Genomic DNA, 13,728 nt, shown 5'->3' on the forward strand with positions numbered 1-13,728 from the left:
TGGAGCTGGAGCTGGAGATGGAGCTGGAGCTGAAGATGGAGATGGAGCTGGAGATGGAGATGGAGAGGGAGATGGAGCTGGAGATGGAGCTGGAGCTGAAGATGGAGATGGAGCTAGAGATGGAGATGGAGAGGGAGATGGAGCTGGAGCTGAAGATGGAGAGGGAGATGGAGCTGGAGATGGAGATGGAGATGGAGAGGGAGATGGAGCTGGAGCTGGAGATGGAAATGGAGCTGGAGATGGAGCTGAAGATGGAGCTGAAGATGGAGATGGAGCTGGAGATGGAGAAGGAGCGTCCCATACAGATGGTGCAAAACTTTGACGGATAAAAGAGTTTAGACTGTGACCACCTCATGCTGAGAAATGGTGGCATTATGCAGGTGCAGGTGTATTTGGAGTGGTGGCGCAGAGGTTAGAGAGGTGGGCTTGTGATCCGAAGATCGCCGGTTCACGCCCCGGCCCCGACAACATCAAAATTGTGGGTGGGGTAGGTGAAACACCCACACTTGCCCCCACCCTCATTCGCCCCACTCTGGGCCCATGAGCAAGGCCCTTAACCCCCACCATGTGCTCCCTAAACAGGTCTCTCTTGAAAATGAGTTCTCGTGGCTCAATGAGACTAACCTGGATAAATAAAGGCTAAATGAAAAAAAATAAAAATTATAGCTGTTTTGTTAAAAACTCAAGAACCACATGTCGATTAGCTGTGGCAGCCATCTTCACTTGTATAAACTCAATAAGTTGATCAGTTGTAGACATACAGTACATCCATTGATTACTTTCTAAATACTTTCTAATTGATTTTGGTGACATTATTTACATGAACGCTCCTACAAGAACCCTGCAGATGTTGGATGCTGCAGATGTTGGATGCTGCAGATGTTGGATGCTGTCTATCATGGTGCACTAAGATTCATAACTGGCTGTGATTATCGTACCCACCACTGCACCCAGTATTCACTGGTTAACTGGTCACCATTAACTCCACACAGACTCTCTCACTGGTACATTTTCATCTTTAAATCACTTCCTGGTCTGCTGCCTTCATACATCTCCTCGTACATGTCTCTGTGTGAGTGCAGCTACAGCGTGCGCTCTCAGGACATCATTACCTGCAGTGTTCCCTCAGTGAGGACTGAACTAGACAAAAGGACCTTCTCCTACTCCGCTCCTGTTTCCTGGAATATCTTGTAAAAAGACCTGAAGCTCTCGACCTTTGACCTCTCTAAGTGGCTTTAAGAATCTGTTGGACTCCTGGCAGGGACCAATGCAGACATGTTCCTGTTTTTAGTTTTATACATTTGTCTTGGAATCTAGCTGTTTTTTTGTTTTTGTTACCTTTTTCCTTTTAGCCATCCTATTTGTTAAAAAAAAAAAAAAAAAAAAAAAAAAACTGTAGTATGAGTTTTTATAACTGTTTATTGTTGTTGCTGTTGTCCATTGTTGTCATCTTTCTTTGTTAAATCAGGTCTCTCTTGTAAATGAGTCCTCGAGGCTCAATGGGATTTACCTGTATAAATAAAGGTTGATTGATTGATTGATCCATTGATTACTTTCTAAAGGTTTTATTAAAACCCTTCAAGTAATCCATAAGATAAGACCTTCAACTTCACGTATCTTTATTGTCATTCTCATCACATGTAAAACATGAGGTGGAATGAAATTCTGTATTCAAGGTCCCAAAATAGCAAAAAATATAAAGTATAAAAAGAAACAGCTAGTATATAAAGATCTAAAAATTAATGCTAAACAGTATGATAAAGGATCTAAGATAAACGCTAATCAGAATCAGAATAAGCTTTATTATCAATTTATCGGAATACAGCGAGAATATGTCCGTACAGTCGTCTGAAAGACGGGCGGAGTGCACGTAGCTGCTGCTCTTTGAGAGCGCGGCCTCTTACCCTTTTCAGAATCCCTTTAGATAGAAAGAGGGACAAAGCCACGAGGAGAGGACGGTGTATTACAAAGATCTCGTCACACCGTGTCCTATCAGGACACGATTCAAGAAACTCTGCACATTGATGAACACGTTCCGTGCATTTACGACGAGGCGGTCCATGAAGCACCAACTGAGAGTCCATAGTCCTGATCATAGTCCTGATCATAGTCCTGATCATAGTCCTGATCATAGTCCTGATCAGATGCTGGTCAGTCGGCACAGTTCTGATAAGACTCCACAGAGGTTCGGGGGTGGGGGGTGGGGGGGTAGATGAAACTTTTCCTTAGTTCCAAGTGAGTGAATAAAAAAAGACACTAATGGACTGGGTTGGCTGTAAAAGTTATTCAGTCGTAATTGCACACCCAGTTACGGTATTATTTTCTGAACGTTTTATTGAAATCAGTTGTGTGGTTCGTGAGGTATTTTGCTAACAGAGAAAAACATGCTCGCTCGCAGACACGAGCACAACCTTATTGTTTGTGTTCATATTTTGGAATGGGGCAATAATAATGTCCCCTGATCTTCAAGGAAACCGTTTCTCTTACGTCTGATGTTTGACTCACGTTCTGTGCAAACGTCTGGCAGTCGAGAACGAATTGTTAAACCGTTTTGCTTTTTTAAGTTTTTCCAGATATGTATGACATTTTTGTTGCTAAGCAAAAAGATATTATCCATTTCTCGTTACACAGCTTTCAGGTTTATGGATCACTCATTTGTGTAAGAACATGTTAACTGAAGCGTAGAAAGTCTGTAGACATTTTGCTGAAGGACACGAGGCGCAGACCTGTCCTGTAACAGGAAGCTGCGAGCCTCGGGTCAAACATCTACACCCGGCACGACGTCCCCTCTGAGGAGGAGACACTTTCCTCTCACACCGATAACGAGTATTAATAGATGAAAGTAGAAAAAAAGAGACATTTATCTGGTAAATAATAAAATAAGAGGCAAAATGAAGTGACACAGAGACTTGAGACTAAAACATGGAGTAGGAATTTGGAATGTGAAATGACTAATGCATTTGCTCAACCCACAACAAGAACATGCAGTGCCTGGAGCTACGACAAGGCTGAGTGCATACCTGTAGGGGGGGGGACTGTGGGGTTCTGTGAGGTTGGGGTGAACAGGGGTGGCAGCTGAGCTCCTCTGAGTTTGTGATCACATACTTTAAAGACTTTATTAATTAAGCACACGGCTCGATTCAGCTTTGTTCTGCTGAAGGTGAAGAAGAAAGAATCAAGCCGACTCATCGTTGAGTAAATTATAGATAAAAGAAAACAGACGTTTGAAAATCATCCATTAATCCTCAAGGTGCTCCTTGATTGCACATCGCCCGCCGTCATTCATGTCAGAGATTTAAACTGAAGTGATCTCGTGGTGAGAAACAACAAAGCTTGTAAACATCTCAAGAAACGTGAAGCTTCTTAGAGAACATGTTGATCAAAGCAGCGAACGTCAGCTACCGCCACAACAACCAATATTAGCTCAGTATCTGAAATATGACGGAGTTATTGGTATTTTGTGTTGGCTAACGTGAATCAGCTGTGGTTTTACTTTCTCTCTGCCTTTTATTTTATATTTGTTCTAATTTAAAAACCCTTTGGTCAATTTTTGTTTTGAATCCACCATAAACATAAAATTGACATTGCTAGCAATCAACATTTAGGTTGACTCCAAAAGCTAATAAGCTGCAGCTGCACATGTAAATACGACTTTGTGAAATTTTCATCAATAAATGTCCAACTGTTTATAAGATATTTTGCTAACAGACAGAAAGGTTTGACTCCGTCTGGTAATTAGTCAAACATCTTGCACAAAATGTGATGCTGTGATCTTCAGCTGCTATTTAACTAATTTTAGCTCAATATCTGTAAAGTTTGTGGCAGCCATCTTGAATTGGGCTGACAGTAAAATGATGTCTGTCTAGGCCGGTCGCGATAAACAATAAATCAATAAACAATAAATCAATTAATCGCATGATAGATGAAAATTATCGACCTCATTTTCATTTATCAGCTTTACCGTTTCTTTGCGTGTCTCTCTTTCTACTGAAGACACTCGATGACAAAAGGTTCAACTCCGGTTCTTCACTGACCCCGCCCTTTCTCTTTAAAATCTGTTTTAACGTCCAAAATCACGTTTCTGTATCGTTAAAAGTAGCTAAGCTGAGAAGCTAAGCTACGAGCTAAAACAGGCCGACCTCGGGAAAAAACCTCCGTCTTGTCGAAGCTCCAAAATTCACGGTTGAAACTCGTGCCTTTGTGTAAAAAATTGTTTTTCTCTGAAAACAGAATCTGAGAACTTGTTTACTGATTTTTATTAAAAGATTTGTGTGAAAAATGCTAAAGAGCTCAAACCACACTGAGCGTCTGCCATTTTGAAAACTGAAAAACAGGAACGAGACAGCCCATGTCACGTCGAGGGGCCTCCCTCCCATTTTTCTTAAAGAGACACGCTGCTCGCTCCCTCACTATCCATCCTTTGGTTCAAACAGTCTTAAACTGCCATCAAGTGGTTCAAAAAGGTAGTACACTCAAAACAAATCAACATTTCTTTTCAAATTTGACAATAATTATTAATTATTGTCAAATTCGAAACAATATTATAATTTATGCAATAATTTCTGAGACAATTAATCGCCCAGCAACATTTGTTGTCGTGACAGGTCTATGTATAATTTTGTCTGAGAGTTTCATTAAAATTCCTCCACTGGTTCATGACAAACAACTCTATCAGCAAACAAACACGGAACAACTTGTGATGAAAATGCAATTCAAGATGGCCGCCACAGCCAATTATCCAACACAAAAATGTCTATAACTCTGTCAATTAAATCAAGATTGAGCTTTAATTTAATGTGGTAGTAGCTGAGAGTCATTCAAAACTCATATAGCTGTGTGAGCTCTTGATATTGGATGAGGTTGTGATTTTTCACAGTGATTATTCTGGTTAGAGATTCATGAGTCTAACAGCCTCAGGGTAGAAGCTGTTCCTCAGTCTAGTGGTTCTACACTTAATGCTCCTCAACCTCCTTCCTGAGGGGAGTGGGGCAAAAAGTGTGTGTGCTGGGTGAGTGGGGTCCTTCATGATGCAGGTGGCCCTCTTCCTGCATCTGGAGGTGTAGATGTCTGTGATGGTGGGGAGACTGACTCCAAAATCTTCTGTGCAGCCTTCACCACTCTCTGCAAAGCTTTTCTTTCTGCAGCTGTGCAGCCTCCATGCCACACATTGATGCTGGAGCACAGGATGCTCTCCACTGCACACCTGTAGAAGGAGGTGAGGACTGAGCTTCCAGACCAGCTCGTCTCAGCCGTCTGAGGAAGTAGAGTCTCTGATGAACTTTCTTCATCAGGCTGGTGGTGTTGTTGCTCCAGCTGAGGTTGTTGTTCAGGTACTTGTAGCTGGAGACCACTTCCACCACAGATCCTCTTATGTTCAGGGGGGTGTAGGTGAGTTTGTTCCGTCTGAAATCCACAATCATGTCTTTTGTCTTCTTCACATTGATGTGAAGGTTATTCTCTTTGCACCAGCTCTCCAGGTGTTCCACCTCCTGCCTGTAGCTGGACTCATCAGTTTGTGATGCATCCCACCACCGCTGTATCATCTAAAACTTTACAAAGTGACGGCCTGGATGGGTAGCTGCACAATCATACGTGAGCAGAGAGAACAGGAGGGGGCTCAAAGTGACCGTTTCTTTAAGAAGCAACTTTCAGAGACTCTTCATCTGCTGTTTCAACCCTATACTTCTTCTTTTATCCTCCACTTTTCTCACTTTTTAAGGGTGCGCCGCACAACATGCTCCAAAATCTTGCCTGATTTCTAAATAAACAAACCTATCAGTAACCTCCCCCCATCCCACTCAGACTGACTCCCATTGAGAAGCTCCTGGGAGAGGCCGTTCCCATGCTGCTCGACAGAAACACCTGCAGGGTTAACAGTACGGTTTACAAGGCAGCCGCTGTGATAGGACACGATAAGACCTCGTGCACCTTCACAACTGACTCCCCCCACCCCCTTCCCTGCTCAATGTATGGCATTCCTCTCACTTCTCTCCCACAGTCACACACAGCAGCACACACCCTGACCTCCATCTAAAGCAAAATAAAACTTTCCCACATCAACAATGTCCAAGACGGAAAAGAAACACAGATAAAGGCCAGAGCTGCATGTTCCCTCAACAGTCTGGGATTATTTTTTAATCTCCACAGCTCCACCACTGTGCAGTCTTGATGTTGTGTTCGCGACTGGTCGCAATTAAATCATCACTGTCGTTAAAGGATTCAGGCGCACAATGAGGTCCTGTCAGCATGTGATGCCTTTTGAGCTCCGAGAACCACACGCTGAGCAAACTGACACACATGACTTAAATGTGAGCGTGTGGTTCAGGGTGGGGGGTGGGGGGGGGGCGACGGTGTGTAGGAAGCTGTCAAGAGGAGAAGCCCGGTGATGCTCTCCACGCCACGGCTGCTTGTGTTCACCTCTCTGCTCAGCTGTCGTCCAACCACAGAGATGGAGAAGATGAGAGGTCTGCGTGTCACAAATGACATGGAGTAAGACGGCGTGATGTCAATAAAGAACGCCCCAGATCACCTCCATGAAGCAGCTTGTTCTTTGCTCTGCAAAAATTGAATAAAACTGGAAGAATTACATTTCCTGAGAAAATGCAATGTGACTGCTTATTGCTGGAAAAATCAGCTGAAATGAGCTAAAATAGAAAAACAAGCCTAAGTTAGCAGAAGAAAGCAGAAAGAACATGTTTACTGAAATTGGTTTAAATAAACAGAAATGAGCACAAAAATTAGTAAATTAGCTAAAAAAAGTAGAAATTATAAGAAAAAATGGCTGAAATGGCAGAAAGAAGCAAAAACTAGCACAAAAAAGTGGAAATTATTTGAAAAAAGCAGAAATATGTATAAAAAAAAACAACAACAAAAAAACAGCTAAAGAGTAGCTAAAAAATCAGCCGCAGTCTTTTTTTTTTCAGGTGGCCAAATGGGAGCACCGAGAGAGGTTTTTGAAAATGAGCCCAAATGTACCAACATTTAAATTTAAAGCCCCAGAGAATAAATATTTGACTTATTTCTAGCTACAAAAAATAAAATCACCGTGAAATCATGTTTAGTTTTGGAAGCAGCTGCTCCTGCAGGTCAGCTCTTTGTTTCTAAGCTGATAACATCTGGATTAATCAGCTTCTCACTCATCACATTGTTTTTCCTCTCATCATTTTATTTGTTTTATTTTGTGAAAGCTGAGTCAGCGTCATAAATTGTTTTTCTGGTTATAGTTTCCTCTGTATTTTTTCTTCGACTGCAGCGACTTCAACGTAATCGGATATTTTAACCATTTATATGCCAGAATTTTGGAACTTTATACTTTGAATTATTTAATTTTATTTACATTTTTTTATATAAAAATGAATTGAGATTGCTTCAAATTAATTTAAAACAACACTTTGATTTTAGCATTTAGCTACTTTGTTGATAAACTTAGCTTTTGTCAATTATTTTGTCAGTTTTAGCTATGGTTGTGCTATTTTAAACTTTTAGCTTCTTGTGCAAATATCTTTTGCTATGATTGTTTTCACTTTAATAAAACAGTTTGTTCAATCCATTCTGCACTCACCAATCACCTTGCAGTATGCACAAAATAATCATACTGTTCGTTACTTTGATTTTTATGTCTTTATATTTATCTCTTAACTTTTGCGCTGTTGTAGTTTTTTTAGTATTTTATGTTCACCACTTCGTTTATCGGTGCTCATTTTAAATATGTTTAATAAAAAAACTTGACAAATCCTTTCAATTAGTACTAGGAAAGTTACCTGATTGTATTGTATCATGAGTAAAAGTACTTCAAGCTCTCTGAAGGTTTTCTACAGTGTTTCTTCATTAGGTTCAGTCCAGAACTTTGTTAAAAATAATACAACTGACAAACCAGAAAATGTATTTGAACCATTTTTAGTACCATCCATCCACTTCTTCCTTTCCGGAGCACGGGGGTCACTGGTGCCCATGTCCAGCAATCACTGTGCAAGAGGCGAGGGACACCCTGGACAGGTCCATCACAGGGACACGAGACAAACAACCATTCTCTCTCTCTCTCTCACCTCGGGACAGTTCAGAGTCACCAGTCAGTCCAACATGCATGTTCTTGGTCTGTGGGAGGAAACTGGAGTACCTGGAGAAAACCCACGCAGCACGGGGAGAACATGCACACTCCACCCAGAAAGGTGCCAAGATCTAATCAGACGACCTTTTCACTGAAAGGCTTGAGCTCTACCAACTGTGCCACCTTGCCCTCTAAAAAAATGATATATACATTTTAATCCTAATAAAATAAATAGCATTTATTTTCTGCACCAACAAGGGGATTTTCTTACGTTTTCATCTGACAAACGTGGCGCCGGTGCCGATTGTTGCAGAACTTTAACGTTGTCAGGGTTTGCCTGATATTGTAGCTCTTATGAGCATTAGTTTATAAAGCTGTAAAAACGTCAAAACATCACGTTTCCATATTTAATCAAGAATGTATTTCTTCTTCAAACCAAAAATAATTAAGGTTTTACACTGTGCTGTATATGAATGTGTGGCTGGTTGTTAAATATTGTGCTGCTGTTGTTTGGTGCATTGTTTTGTTCTATTATTACTTTAGTGTATTCTTACTTCATGTCTTGCATCTTAACACTGTTTTTCTTTACAATGTGTATTTTAGTTGGATGCAACTGGGACCCTGTGTACATAATTTCGTCCCACCTCGTGTACCACGTGATGTGAATGACAATAAAACCCTTGAATCGTTGAAAAGCAGACAGGTAGCTGGTTCTGTGCTGGGCTGTGAAAACGCTGCTCATCTTCTGGGGGTTTTGCATCTTTCTGAGTCGTGACCTGGAAGGGGTGGACCCAGGCGTGTGCGAGGACAGAGGGGTTGCGGGTGGCGTCCCTTCTGACCTGTTTCCCACCACAACCGACTAAGACGTTAGGAGCTTATGAGTTTCTCCCGTCACCTCTGACAGGCTCTCATTTGCTTTCATTCAGCATCTCATCACAGCTTCAAAGATGAGTGGCTCATCTCCCCTCAGGGGTGGGGGGAGCAAGAAGATCAATGTGCCCTCCAAAAATGACTGGTATCCAAAGATTTTTGACCCGGGGGCAATTTCTGCGCCTCCTAATTGGCTTCTTCGTTCTGTCTGTCTTGGGCAATCAGTGCAGAGTTATGACGCATTATGCTGCCTGGAAAACATCATTAAATATATTAAGTCCAAGTGATTTAGGAACATATCATTTTCTCTGGGTGAACAGAACAGTGCTATTGACGGCTGCAGAATTTGTAGCCTCAAGTGCGCAGACTGCCTTTTCCCTCTACCCAGAAATAACTCAGCTGCTGGGTTGAATGACCAGAATCCAACAACTACCAAGCACTAAATTTGGTTTCGTTCAAGAAAAAATAAAAAATAAAACCTTAAGGGCCACAGTCTGGCATTCTTAGAGAACCAGGCACACAAAATGCCGATACTGTCCAAATGTTTTCTTGAAACTTTTGGTTAAACAAAAACTTGGTGCAACAATGTGGGACCTGTCGGTCAGTCAGAGAAGTGCGATCCAGCACCAACACCTGGCGTCTGGAATCCAGTTTGTGCCCGTGGTGCTCAGGTGCGGAGGAAAACCAGTAAGCTCATCTCATCCTTTCCTCGGGGCTGAAGCATGAAGGACAGACAGGGAGAACCCCGTGACCTAACGCAGCTCTGTAGAAGTCTGAGCAGGGAGGGGGACGTTGTCCTCTGTCTTTTTGCATCGTCTCTGCTCTGAGCAGTGCGTATGTCCAACGGCTGCCCTGGGGACGTGTTATGACAACCAAAAATGGCGAGAAGAGAGAGCAAGAAGTGACATGAACAGACTTCAGGGTTTCTGACATGAGAGGGTGGGTGGAAAGGACCTCTGCTGAGAAGTGTCTCGCCTGGAGATACAACCATCAGCTCATGTAGCGTCAGGCCGCCGCGGGAAACTGTCTGGGCAACTTCTGATTGCTGTGCTGAGTGACGAAAACAAATAGAGCTACCGGTGGAAAACAGGAGCCTGACACGGCTCAGGAACATGTTTGTGTGAGCGCTCATTTAGCATCCACACCCAAGAGATCCCGTCTCTTTATTTTTGGCTTTTCTGATTCAAGGATTCAAGGATTCAAGGTCCTTTATTTGTCATAAGCACCACATGTGGTACATGTGGTAGAACGAAATTATGTACACAGGGTCCAGTTACATCCAACTAAAGTATAAAATATAAAAGAAAACAGTGATAAGATCTAAGATATGAACTAAGAAAAATTTTAACTAAAAAAACTAGTGATGCACGATGTTGGATTTTTGGCCGATCTGTTAAAACTTATTGGGCCGATAACCGATACTGATATTTTATGTACTTTCCTCTGTCAGAACATAGCGTCTTATTTAGGCTTATTTGCTACAAAAACTGTGCAACAGCAGTAAGAGCTGGTGACATATATTCAGTAACAGCCGTATGATATGCACAGCACTTTAACTTATATTAAATGAAAAGTGTTAAATGTTATTTATTAGCATTAGTCACCTGTGATGCTGTCTCACCTGTGGAGGTTTGTTCCAGGTTCCTATAGCTGCAGTGTGGGATCCTCTGCACTCCTGTGCATGAAGGACACACTTTGTAAGTTCAAAGTTTTTGTCTGTCCATTGTTCCATAAGGCTAATCATGCTAACGGGGCTAACACTTGATGTCTGTGGTAAAACTCACCCAAGTGCTATCAGCTGTTAGCTTCTCAGTGACGTCAGAAATGACGGCTTGTAACTCGGGTAAGGCTACGTCAGAAAAATATCTGACTGGGGACGATGTAGCGAGGCTCAACGTACTCCATAAATCTTTGGAATCCGACATCCTCAACAAAAATAAGCTTCCACACGTCAACATTTTGAATTTTCCTCTCCGCCGTGAGATCAGGTAGGCGTGAGTGACATCATCACGATGTGCTGCTGCTGCAGGTAAAAACAGCGCCTTTTATATCGGTGAGTTATTCTGATGTAGTGGTCGATGTCTGATATTGAACTTTAATGATAATATCGTCCGATACTGATACCATGCCGATAATATCGTGCATCCCTAAAAAACGCACTAAGCACTAGTAGTACAAAACAATACGCCGAACAGCAGCACGAGCATGAGTCTGTGTGAACAGATGAGGACGAATTAACACAGCAACATGAAACAGATCAGCAGCAACATGAAACAGATCAGCAGCAACATGAAACAGATCAGCAGCAACATGAAACAGATCAGCAGCAACATGAAACAGATCAGCAGCAATATGAAACAGATCAGAAGCAATATGAAACAGATCAGAAGCAACATGAAACAGATCAGCAGCAACATGAAACAGATCAGAAGCAACATGAAACAGATCAGCAGCAACATGAAACAGATCAGAAGCAATATGAAACAGATCAGCAGCAACATGAAACAGATCAGAAGCAACATGAAACAGATCAGAAGCAATATGAAACAGATCAGAAGCAATATGAAACAGATCAGCAGCAACATGAAACAGATCAGAAGCAATATGAAACAGATCAGCAGCAACATGAAACAGATCAGAAGCAATATGAAACAGATCAGCAGCAACATGAAACAGATCAGCAGCAACATGAAACAGATCAGCAGCAACATGAAACAGATCAGCAGCAACATGATATGGTTTTTCACAGTGATTATTCTAGTTAGAGATTCATGAGTCTAACAGCCTCAGGGTAGAAGCTGTTCCTCAGTCTAGTGCAGGGGTGTCAAACCCACGTACAAAAGGGGGCCAAAAATTAAAACCTTGTTTAAACTAAGGGCCGGTTTCAGAATCGACATTAGCTCAAGTTAGATACCAACATCTTTTCTTGGTTGCAGGTTCCTCAGAAAGAGTTTGATTGGTCTCATTTGATGTTCGCTGTTGCACTTTTGACATCATGATCAAAGATGACTGAACAAAATTCAAGTGATAAAAGTATTTTACATTTAAAATAACATGTTGGGGGCCAGACAAGATGTCAACGAGGGCCACTTTTGGCCCCCGGGCCTTGACTTTGACACATGTGGTCTAGTGGTTCTACACTTAATGCTCCTCAACCTCCTTCCTGAGGGGAGCGGGGCAAAAAGTGTGTGTGCTGGGTGAGTGTGGTCCTTCATGATGCAGGTGACTCTCTTCCTGCATCTGGAGGTGTAGATGTCTGTACGTCGTTACGATACGTCGTTGTGCCATTTTAATCATTCAAGTGTCAAATTGTTTGAATCATTCAGGACATTCCAGTTTGAAATTTTAATACTTTTCAAAACCATTTAACCTTATTTACCAAGCCAACAAAGTCCATGCTCAATAATCCAGGTATACAATCCAACAATGTTCAGTCAGGTCATCTGGACAGTTTCTTTTTTTTATTGCTGAAACGTTTCACCTTCGATCCGGAAGGCTTCATCTTAGCACCAACAGAACTGGTTTGTTCCACTTCAGAGTAAGCTGTTGGGGGAAGAATCGGTTTTGTGTTGTGTGTTTCCTTGACTGATGAAGCCTTCTGGATGGAAGGTGAAACGTTTCAGCACAAAAAAGAGAAACTATCCAGATGACCTGACTGAAAATTGTTGGGGGCTTATTTCCCAAGAATTTCCCAACAGAAATAAAAGCCAAGTTGAAATATTTATTTGAAAAACATTGTTTTCTTTGAAATCTGCTTCAGCACATCGAGTCTATTTTTGTCTTCTTCTGCTTCTTTTAGTTTTTAATTAGCCTTTTGCTAATCTTAACATTTAGCTATTGTTTTGGTACTTCTAACATTTAGCAAATTTTACCTTTTAGCCAGCATTTTGCTTCTTTTATTTATCTATTTTTTCATTAGTTAGCTTTTTGCTACTTTTAGTTAAGATTTTACTACTGTTAACTTTTAGTTCGTGTTTTAAAACTTTTAAGCTAGCCGTTTATTTTTAGCTTTAAACAAATGTTTCTCTAGTGTTACCCTTGAGCTTTTGCTACTTATATCTTTTAGCTAGCAATTTGCCACTTCAGCTAACATTCTGCTACTTTTAGCATTTTGCAACTTTCACATAACGTTTTGCTATTTGAAAATTTTAGTAAACATTTCACTAAGTTTTGTTAAATGATTTGTACTTTTAACTTTTACTTAGTGTTTGCTTCTTCTATATTTTAAGTGTTTCACTATTTTTTTGTTTTAAGCTTGTGTTTAGCTCCTGTTAGGTTTTAATGAGCATTTGTCTCCTTGAAACTTTTAGCTAGAGTTCTGATTCTTTTTTATAACAACCGAATTTCAGCTTTTTTTGCAGCTTTCAGCAAAATCCTCCGGCTTTAGCTCTGCATTTTCACAGGAAATTCAGTGTCTTTAGTTTAAACGATGTTTACTTGACCTGCTCCGTGTGTACTCGTTGTTTTTACTCCCCTGAACCTGCAGACACCGCAATGATGGAAGTTTGGGGTAAAAATGATTGATTTGTGGTTTTGCTAAAGTGCCAGGCAGTGCCCCGGGACAATTTCCCTCCCATTAAATCACCAAGAAGCTATTGTGAAATGTTCAAATCCTGTTCTGGGAAATCCAATCACATCACATTCACACTGTATTCTGTGTCAAACCCAGTTGGTGACGAGGAAAAATCACAAACTAAAAGGTTGGGTGCAATTTGCTTGGTTGCCTCAGTCTGCAGGTGAGACGGAGGCCACTTGGTGAACAACAGAAATGTTCAGACATCTGTCTGTGGGAGGGAAATAAGAAGAATAGC

At 41.3% G+C, this 13,728-nt stretch overlaps 1 protein-coding gene across 1 annotated transcript in view; it reads right to left on the minus strand.

Moving 5' to 3' along the window:
- Positions 1-13,728, minus strand: part of si:ch211-278a6.1 (SRC kinase signaling inhibitor 1) — a 301,410-nt gene that overhangs the window by 149,351 nt on the left and 138,331 nt on the right. The gene's annotated exons all lie outside the window — the stretch shown is intronic.

The sequence above is a fragment of the Nematolebias whitei genome, chromosome 15 (assembly GCF_014905685.2).
Source record: "Nematolebias whitei isolate Nwh7 chromosome 15, NemWhi1, whole genome shotgun sequence".
NCBI classification, from domain to species: Eukaryota; Metazoa; Chordata; class Actinopteri; order Cyprinodontiformes; family Rivulidae; genus Nematolebias; species Nematolebias whitei.